This window comes from Lycium barbarum, chromosome 3 (assembly GCF_019175385.1).
Source record: "Lycium barbarum isolate Lr01 chromosome 3, ASM1917538v2, whole genome shotgun sequence".
NCBI lineage: Eukaryota > Viridiplantae > Streptophyta > Magnoliopsida > Solanales > Solanaceae > Lycium > Lycium barbarum.
Window position 1 is genome coordinate 35,287,651 of NC_083339.1, and position 11,278 is coordinate 35,298,928.

An 11,278-nucleotide genomic window follows, 5' to 3' on the forward strand; every position below is an offset into this window, starting at 1 on the left:
AGATATCTTTAACACAAATATCTGAGAGAACTATTGTTAACCAAGAAGGTGTGAGTTCTTGTGACAAGCGTCCAAAACAATGTATGTCAACGTAGGACATGGATCGTACCGTGGTTTGGGAGATTTATTTATGTTACCACACAGAGGGTTATGATATGGATCCAATTGCTAGCAAAAAATTATGTATGTCTCATCACCCCAGCAAGGTGATAGGATGGCTTAGCCGATCAAGCCAAGATCGAACTCTATGTGCTCACATAATGATATGTTGGTTATTTATGCCTCTCCTAAATGAAATAACTTATGTTTAATGATGTTATGCTAAGATTATCCTTATTTCAAAGTCATTTGATTCTCCTCGTTGCTTGGTTTGCCCTTCCCTTCATGTCTCATTTACTATTTAATTCAGTTATGTTTTGCATACGAGTGTTGTTCCACAATACTCACGCCCCTTTTACATGGGGTCACTGCATTTTACGGTGCAAGTATAGATAATCAGTGGAACATGACTCCACGCTACGATTTTCCGTACTTTTCAGCTATTAGTGAGCCCCATGTGATCTTCGGGGTATAGTTTTCCCCTATTTAGCATTATTAGCTTTTTGGGTATGCCAGTGCTTTATCTCGGTAAACATTTCTATTCATGGTTATGTCTTAGGGATTTCATAGATTATGTTGGTCAAGTCATGCAGATGTTTACGTTATTTCTATTTCACTTCATGTCTTAATGTTTTGAACTTAAAAGATGCATTTACGAATGAAACTATATTTTAAAGACTTCACATTACGAAATCTACCTCATCTTATTCTATGTAGTTATATGTCATGTAGAGCTGGTTCGCTCGGTTAAGTTAAGGCACCGAGTGTCGGTCCGCCCAGGCCAAGGTTCAGGGTGTGACAAACTTGGTGAGCAAGGTTCAAGTGTACTAGGGAGTCTATGAAGTTGCGTCTAGTAGAATCCTACTTATGAGTGTGTAGTGCACCAAACTTATAATTAGGAGGCTGCAAGATATTTACGAAATGTTACCCTTCTTTCTACTATAGATCATACGATGAAGCTTAGAGCCATAAGTAACCTTCCCTTCCTATAGAATTTCCTACATACCAGATGCTCAATCCATGAGCATGAATTTCAAGGTCCAAGTGAGGATGCTCCACATTGAGGGATAATTGTGAAATGTTGATGGTAACGAATGAGACTTGAGATGATGTTGAAAGTGGCATAGAGTGCATGTTGCCCGAGAAAGGGATGTTCTATAATAGACTTGAAAGTTGGATAATAAAAACATACTTAAGAAGGGAAATGTGATGACTTCTGGTTGGAAGAGAATTGCCGCTATAGGAAGACATAGTGAAAGAAGTGAATGATACGAGGAAGGTAATTCCTAGAATTTTTCTAATGATTGGAATTTTCATCTTGATAGGTTGTGATCATGACAATATCAAAAGGTTCAGATGTGTCATGAAAGTGAGGATTAAAGGCGAATGGAAGACAGATTGCCGGCATCAAAGCATGACGTCATGTGAGTAGTGTGCGCCAAAGTTTCATATGACTTCTGAATGATCAAGACTACTTATCAATAACTAATTTTGGGCTTGAATATATGCATATGGCTGCTCCAGGTGGGTGAATGAAGAAAATGTTCAAGCATGATGAAATTAAAGGATTTAATTGGGAAATCACAGGAACAATACGAATAGCCTCAAAAGTAAAGTCAACATGAAGGTAACGATGTTAAGTTGGATCGAGCTGTTTATGCTTTTGACCTCAATAAACCGAGGAGGGTTGAAGGATGCTCGAGTTAATGTATAAAGCCGAGTTAGGAATTCATAATGATACAAAACAACAGCCATAAGCCTTAAAATCTCAAATGTTTTGGTAAAAGGAGGAATGTGCTACTACGAGAATTGAGATGATGCAAATGTTTGAAATTTTGAAAGATGTGCTTCTAGAGGATTGAAGGGATATGGGTGCAAATGATGATTATAACAAAATTTTCACATTTTTTATGTCCGGATTGACACTCAAAATACGCCGAATGGTGCTGAACTAATTTCACAAATGATAGTACACATTGAAGGTCAAGTTTGTGCATGGTAGTACATACGTATATGCTTTACTTTAAAGAATAATTTTATTTTGAGTTTTTCCATGGAGCCACATGTATGACGATGATCACTCTAATATAAGACGACACAGGGTAACATGTCATGAATTATAGCCGAGCCGGACATAAATTGGTCACTACGCTTTTTTTTTTTTAAAGAAAAGAGGCTAATAGAAAATCACCTATGATTTTAAAATGTTTTGATTTTATAAAAGATGTACATTTTTCGTATGAACTATGCACATGACTAAAGAGAGATGGTGTACGACATGAGAACCATGAGCACACATTGACTTGTTTTTTCTAAAGGTTGACCATAACTAGAAAAAGAATAAACAACTAGAACATCTACTAGCTAACCTAAGGAGCCACAATCATCCACTATTAGAGTTTCTTGTATTACAACTTCTTCTAATGCCCCACGTTATACTTTTGAGCATTTTTTGCCCCCTTCCCTCCTAATAATAGTTACACTAGGACCAGTGTCCCTTTTGGGGGTACCAAATATGTTGATGATCCTAAATAACTGGATGCAACGTTCTGACGCTAGACTATCTAGTTTGAAAAATACTATGGCTCGACCTGTTACTTTACAGTCCCTTTCTTCTCTAACAATTGAGGATGTAAACTATTTGAAAACCATGCCAGAGTCATTGATATCTTGGTACAGTAGGGAAATACTTTGTGTACCTTGCTTACACCAATAGAAGCTTTGAAGAAGGTTCCTGCCAAGGGAGCCTTAATGGTAGCGTTGCGAGAGGACATCAGAAAAGCCACTACCTTTAAGTTTTATTATCATATGTTGGTGGGTCACTCTGAGCCAAGACAGTAGATTCAAACCACCTAGCCATCCCAGCATTCAAATAAAGCCACAAGTTGAGCCTCATGTTGAGGACCAAACAGAAGAGCGAAGAGCTGATGTCATGAGGACCAATTGACGGTTTTTTTAAGCAAAGCCTCTAAGTTTTTTGCTTAGTACATATTTTATTAATACTCACGTACACAGATGTCCTTACAAATGTAATTATGAAATGAAATGAAACAAATACAAACTTGCAACAATTATAAACTTTATAACCAACTTGATACTGGATTACATCAATTTGGTTTTACAAAGTGAATACCTATAATATTGATTTTTGTTTTCCTTTTGAACTTTATCCTTCAAAGAATATGGGCGTCCATGTTCTAATTCTGTCTAATATAGCCTCACGTGTCTCAAACATAGCCTTCAAAGTATTCTTTGCATTCTCATTTGATCAGCTCTTGATACGTCAACACGAACTCCTAGAATTTTCCTAATACATTCCACCAAATAATCTCCAGAATCTTCTTGAGCTGTAGCTATTAATTTCAAGAACAACCTGTTAATCCATACTATATTGTCAGCTTCAGTGGCTTTTCCACTCCACCTTCTTCCCTTATTGCTTGACTTTTAGTAGTACCATTCTTCCTTGTATATGTACATCTATTTTTAGACTATTCCATTTTGAATGCTTACCAGCTGATTATCATATCCATTTAAATAGCTATCCACAGTACGCTTATCACCTATTTTGTCTTGAACAATGCCTTACTGTTCCTTGACGACTGTATGTGACCAGTTCTTGCCTTTTTACACCTATTTTCTTATACTATTCCATTTTGAATACTTGCCAGTTGATCATTATATCCATCTGAATAGCTATCTAAAGTAATCTGAACACCTGTTTTGTCTTGAACATTGTCTTACTGTGCCTTGACGATTGTATGTGATCACTTCTTGCCATTTTAGAACCACTTATTGAGAACTTCTGAATAGATTAAGCAGTTACAAAATCTAATACCACACACAAAAATATTATCAAAAGGTAAATCATGTGAAGGATATCTACCAAATAGAAAACAACATTAGTGATAAAAAATACACACATGTTCTCATGGTTGTGCGATATGATCTTCTCCATAATCTTAACACCTCCATGTTTCGAGTTGATGTACCATGAATTACCATCATAGACCCATATGATCCGATGACCAGTTAACAACCTCATGTATTGTTGCACCACTTATTTGGATGTTCTCTGAGCCAGCAACCACCATAGAAGATGACACCATCCAGATTGTCACTGGAGGGTCTTCAGAGTATACACATGATCCAAAGGTTATTGCAGATGCATAGAAAGTTTCTCTCACCTATCAGTTAGTCTTATATTACTTTTTTCTCTTACCTCTCATTTGATCTTATATTCCTTTTTTTATCATTAGGCATAATGCTTAATTTTAGTGTGGGTGGGGGTGGGGGGGGGGGGGGGGGGGAGGGGAACTTTTATGACAAATTATATTGGTCTATACATATTAACACTTTAAGTAGTTGGTGAATTTCAATTATTTGTGTTTTTTTCTTCTCTTTTGTTTATGGATTTTCCTTTTATTTACGAATAAGCCTTTTTTAAAAAAAATATGGGCCCTTTCGGGTATTTTATAAATGTGAAAAACTCAAATGGTCCAAGCTAAGCCCAAAAATGAGCCCAACTGAAAATCCAAACAAAAAACCAAAAATAAAAATAAAAAAGGAAAAGACAACAAAATAAAATAAGCAATGTCTGATATCCTCATTTGGAAAGGGGTAAAAACCCTTTCTCTTTCTAGAACCTCCGGCTTCTCTCTAGACTTGTCTTCTCCGGCAAAATTTTTGAGGTGCAAGAGTGATGAAGCTTGTGTATGGTGTATGTTTACACCTTGATTCAACTCTGATTTGCCTTCACCTTCTTCATCGAGCAAAATATTAGGTACAATCTTCATTTTGACCTTACAATTCCACCATTCTTGATTTTTGACGCGAATGCCTTTATTTCCATGTGGGATGGTCTTTTGAGCTACTTGTAAACCCGATGGTGTCAAGTCCTTCCTTGATTTGCAATTCCACAGGTACCATTTCTGTCGATGCTTTTTTTTCTACTTGTTTTTGCTGTGTTTCACTTCTATACTATGTTGCTGCTTCATTTTACCTGATTTGAACCCTGATGTATAGAAGACCTGATTTGTCACTGTTTAAAATACGCTTCAGATTAGTTTCCATTTGTACAAAGTGTTCATATGTGACTGCAGCAGTATCTAATGCTAGGTTAGCTAAATCATCTGCTGGCTTATTGCCTTCCCTTAGAATATGAGTGAATAAAATTTCCTTCCCTGCCCTGAGTTATTGAATCTCCTCAATCATGTTTGCTAAACTCCAAGGTGGCTTCCATTATTGTATTATTATCTGTTGAATGAACTAAGAATCTGTCTGAATAATGATATAGTTCTTCATGTTGTTGCTGCACCATTTAAGAGCCTCTAGTATAGCCATAACTTCTGCCTCATTGTTTGTGACATGGCCAATCTCATCAGCTTTAGCATAGATCAGGTCACCCTCTGAATTTCTCACACAAAAACCATATGCACCTCTTCCTGGGTTGCCTCTAGATGCCCCATCTGTGTTACACATAATCCAACCCATGGGGGGAGGATTCCATGTAACTTTTCTCATCTTCACATGTGGCCTGTAATCTTCCATTACTTGTAACAGATCCTTCCAGTTATGAGGTATCTGTTGTGATGGATTTCTAAATCTTACCAAGTTTTGTGCTATAACAAAAACTTGATAAATGCACCTCCCCGCAGTCTTCTTTTCCCCATGTTTGTAAGCATTTCTCCTCTTCCAAAGTTCCCACATGATGATGGCAGGAATAGCATGAAAAACTGGTTTCATTCTATCCTTGCTTGGATACTGCCATCACCTATGAATGATTTGAATCAAGCTTAGTCCCTCTATGTTGATACCTGCAAAATTAGCAAAATAGGACCAGGTCCTGTTAGCAACATAAGACTTAGCAAACAAATGTTGTATTGTCTCCTCTTTTGGATTCTGACAACACCAACATTTGGATGCTAAGTTAATTTTCATCCTTTTTAGCACATTATCCAATGGAATCCTAAATTTCCAACATATCCAAAGGAAAAAGGAGATTTTGAAAGGCAATCCTTTAACCCATATGAACTTGTAAATATCAATCTCCTGACACCTCAGCCTTAGGTATTCCCATGCAGATTTGACTGAGAAAGATCCTCTACTATCTAAAGTCCACCAATGTGTATCCTCCTCTGCATCCTCTCTAGGTTGTTTAATATTCTGAATGATATGTTAGACAATGTCTGCATCTAATACATTCTCTAGCTTCTGAACATTCCACCCTCCATTCTCCACCATTTCATAAATGTTTTGAATGCTATCATAAAAAAACTCTCCCCCATTAATCCAGTCCAATTGTCATACCAGAATATAGCATTGCCCTTTCTAGTTTGTCACCAAATGTGTTGCTCTATAAGATCTCTGGCTTGCAGCATCTTCTTCCAGTTTTGTGAACCATAATTGAATTGAACAATCACAACATTCTCTTTTTTGCAGTATTTGTTACTTAAAAAAGCACTCCATAAAGATGGAGTAACTCTGAAATTCCACCATATTTTACAGTAAAGGGCCATTAACACATCATGAAGAGATACAAAACCCAGACCTCCTTCTTTTTCTGGTAAACACATGTTATTCCAAGCCACCCAGTGTCTACTGTTCTTTTCAACAGTGTTATTCCAAAAAAATTGTGCAAACAACTTATGCATTTGTTTAATCACACAATCAGGAGGATTAAGTGCAGATAATAAGTGAATAGGCATACCTTGTAGCACATGTTTGATTAGTACTACCCTACCACCAAAAGATAGCATTTTACTTTTCCATGATTGCAATCTGTTCATGATTCTTGTCAAGATTGGGTTGTAGAAGTCCTTTTTCCTTCTGCTGTAGAAAATAGGACAACCCAGATAGGTAAATGGGAATTGCTTCCTTCCAAATCCTGTGGTAATCTCAACTATAACTTTGATATCTCCTGGAACCTTATGATGTAGATAAACTGCACTCTTCTCCTTGCTAATCTTTTGTCCAGAAGTCTTCTCATACTCTGATAAAACCTCCATAGTCATTTGTAATGATAAGATATCTGCTGAGGCAAAGATTATCATATCATCAGCATATGCCAAATGATTAATCCTGGGACTCCACTTAGGAACTCCAAAACCTTTGAATTGAGGGGGCAATGCAGATGATTCAGATTTCTTGTTAGTACTTCAGCTGCTAGAATAAAAAGAGTAGGGGATAATGGATCTCCTTGTTTTACCCCCTTGATGATTTGAAAAAACCCCCGTTGCTATCCATTAACTAGGATAGAATACTAATTATTGCTTACAATTCTGAAAATCATGTCTACCACCATATGAGAGAAACCCATCTTCCTCATAACTTTAGTTAAGAACAGCCATGAAACCCTATCATAAGCCTTAGCCATATCTAACTTAATAACCACATTAGCTGTTTTGGTCCTCTTTCTGATATCAGTCACCATTTCTTGTGTCAAAAGAATATTTTCTACAATGCTTCTCCCTTTTACAAAACCTGTCTGATTCAGGGAAATTAAGTCTTTGAGCTCTTCCCCATTCTTCCATGTATCAGTATTACTAAAATTACTCAAACTGATAGGTTTTAAATTAGAAAAAGTAGTTACTATCTCTTTCTTAGGTAACAACACTAAATTGGTATGAGTAATGAATCTTGGCAAATCAGTTCCACAAAAGAAACTCTTCACCATCTCTGTCACATCCACTCCAATTATATCCCAACAAGATTGATAAAACAATCCTAAAAATCCATCTGGACCCCATGCACTATCTCTTTTTATCTTGAACACTATCTCTTTAACCTCTTCCATTGTAGGCATTATTGTGATCCTCTCATTCTGTTCTGCTGACACCATCTGTGGCACATGATCCAGGATAACAAAGTTTGTAGGATATGAATCTTTAGTGAACTGTTGCTGATAAAATCTGATAGCCTCTGCAACTAATTCCTCTTTATCCTCTATCCAATCCCCTGTGTGATTCTGAATTCTTTTCCATTGCAGCCTCTTCCTTCTGCCTTGTACATAACTGTGAAAGAACCTTGTATTCTTATCCTCATCATCAAACCACTGCATCCCAGCTTTTTGTTTCCAGAAGGCCTCTTCCAAGTGTAAATACCTGTTCAAATCAACTTGTACTTTATGCAACAATTCTCTGTTATGTGGTGTTGGATTCAATTCAAATTGAAGCTCATGTACTTTAATAACATCTTCCAATGATTCAATTTCTTGGAAAATATTACCAAAAGTCTCTCTACTCCAAGTCACCAAAGCAGATCTTACTTTCTTCCTCTTATGATGGAACGTTATAAAAGGATTTTCCATAAGGTAAGGTCAGCCCTCAAATTCTCCCTTAGAATGTTCTTAAAATTATCATGCTTAGTCCAGAAATTCAAAAACTTAAAAGGTTTCTAGATGTGCTCAGATTTTCCTGAATAGGTTATAATTATAGGAGCATGATCAGAGCCTGATCTGATTAGATGTTGCACCCCAATACTAGGATACTTATCTATTAAAAACCAATTACCAAGCACCCTATCTAGTCTTTTGAAGATGCAATCAACACCACTTTGACCATTCCACCAAGTGAATTTGCTTCCAGAAAATCCCAAGTCTACCATGTCACAATTCTAAATACAAGATCTAAAATCTTGTACTTCATTTAGACTAACAGGTAAAGCTCCATATTTCTCCTCATCTGATGAGATGACATTGAAATCACCCCCAATCATCCAAGGACCATTGTAGCTGTTGGATACAAACTCCAAGCTATCCCACAATTCCAGCCTTTCTGTTTGAGTGCATTTAGCATATACTATAGTTACCATTAAATGCTTTTGTACTCCTTGTGTTTTCAACCTCACAGTAATGTGTTATATATGAACCACCACCACTTACACCTCAAATATATCCTCTACAAATAACTATATCTTGCCAGACACATTAGTAACAACATGCTGTATATTCAGTCTTCTCCTGAATCATTCAATTTGACTTGGTTCTTGAAATGGCTCCATTAATCCAATAAAACCAAAATGATATTTTTGATGCATTTGAATAAGTCTTGGAAAGGCCTCCATGGTATTCACTGGCCTAATATTCCAAAGCATAGCATCCATCATAATCTATTTGGTTTATTTGTAGCATTCCTTGTATGGTATCCCAATCCTGGGGAACACTAGTATCCCTTTGTGATTTCTTTTTGCCCCTACCTATGCCTTTGAGACATTTTGGAGAAATGTCTCCCTGTCTTATGGCATCCTGCATATGTTTTGTTCAAGGGACTAGCCATCTATATCTTTTTTGTCATTTTTACTTTGTGCTGGTTGCTTGCTTTCTCCACTATGTTGAGTAACTAATTGTAACTTCTTTGTTGTTTTCTCTTGTTGTGGTATACTGCTGATTTCCTCCTGTTTGTGATGGTTAGGTGATTCATTCCCTTGCCCAGTATCTCCATGTTTGCCAGTATCTTCATGTGGTACCCTGCTGATTTCATCTTGCTTCTGTGCTGGACTATTGGTAAGTCTCCTCTCCCTTATTTCTTCATGCTTCTCCTCTATATCCATTGCTTTATTCTCCTCTACTTCTTATGTAACCTTTTGTTGTTGTCTCCCTTATGGTGTTAACTCATTACCTTCTTCTTGTTCATGCCTTTTATCATGTTCTATGATGCTGACTTGGTTGTCATCAATTCCTTCCACATTTGTATTGCCAGCAATTCCTTCCACATTTGTATTGCCATCAATATTGGCTTCCTTGTTCTCAGCTCTTTTTTTTTTGTTGCTTTTTGCTCCCTTGCTTAGGTTCTCACCTCCATCTGCTTCTTTTGATTTAAAACTATGCTCTATCCACTCTTTAGTGTTTTGGAATTCTTTGTTGCCTTGCTCCTTTCTTGCCCCATCTTCTTCCCCTTCTTTCCCATTCTCCAGAGCAGCAAATGCATTTTGTATCTGTAACTCGTTACCTTGTTTCTCTTTCCCAACTTTAGCTATGCTGATCCCAGAACTGTCCCTTAGATATTTGTGTTGTCTTCTCATCATCCACTCCTTTCTCCTTTGGTATTGCCATCCCTAATTCTCCCTTTTATTTGTGACTTCCTCTTCAGACTGTATCTTCTTCATCTATTCTCTATACTTCTTATTTAATTCAGGATTTAAATTCCTACATTCATTTCACCACGACCTTGCAGTTTACAATGTTTGCAGTATTTAGGAAGATAATCATAATTAATATTGATCCATTTAGATTTTCTTTCTCCTGTTTGCTTACCAACTTCTGCAATATTAATTCTACTAGGATGTTTATCTAATAGATCAATAAGAACCTTTACTTTTGCACAACTAGGCCTTGACCTGTTCACAATTGCCAAATCTACAGTTAAAGGTTTTCCTACTGCTGTTGCCATAGAAAACACTGCTTCATTTGCAAAGAAATTTAGTGGTAATTCTGGAAAACTAATCCATGCTATTGCCATTGGTGTTTCTTCTTCAGGTTTAAACCATGGATCCCAGACAAGGGGCCTCATCTGACATTACCTTTCATTGATCTTCAAGTAATACACAGGAGTGGACAACATCTTGACATATTCTTCAAAATGAGACAGCCTGATCAAGATGTATCTTTCATCAATCAAGCCAACCTTGGTTGTTCCTTTGATAGCACATTGTATAGGGATAATATCACGTAGTTGCTTAATATCAATTATGTCATAAGAGAACTTGCCAAGCACCGCATATTGTAATTCCTCCTTAATAATCATCTTTTTTACCTCATTAGAACTCCAAGCAATATAGGGCTCACCATCTACAAACTCAACAATTTTTATGGGATGACTATCGCGTTTGCCTCCTTCTCTGTGATTTGTGGCTTAAGCAAATTCGCATAGTTTTGTTTATCACCAACGCTAGGCAAATCTTTAGGGATAATTTGTGAAACAGTTGCAATAACATCAGTTGGGTTTTGATTATGTTTAACAATGGGTAAAGGAAGGTTTTGTGTTGATTTGGCTGTAGGCAACGCAGGATATTCACTATTATGGTCTGATTTCTTTGGTATCTGATGGTTTGTGGAAGTAGGTACTGGTGGAGCAACCTCTGGGGGAGGTTGTCCACCGGCCGTATTGGCCATGGTGGCCAAAAAAGTTGGTTGTTGGAGGCATTTAGGGTTTGGGTAGAGAGCATTTTTCTTGAGCATGAATAA

At 37.0% G+C, this 11,278-nt stretch overlaps 1 long non-coding RNA gene across 2 annotated transcripts; it reads left to right on the plus strand.

Moving 5' to 3' along the window:
* The first annotated feature begins 4,630 nt into the window (after positions 1-4,630).
* LOC132633847 (uncharacterized) lies at positions 4,631-10,904 on the plus strand. Of its 2 annotated transcripts, none has more exons than XR_009579869.1 (3): positions 4,631-4,879; positions 9,507-9,598; positions 10,571-10,904. It is a non-coding gene; the product is annotated as an uncharacterized LOC132633847 (long non-coding RNA). The 2 variants fall into 2 exon arrangements; XR_009579868.1 differs by having other exon boundaries at positions 4,640-5,018; positions 10,571-10,903.
* The last annotated feature ends 374 nt before the right edge of the window (positions 10,905-11,278 follow it).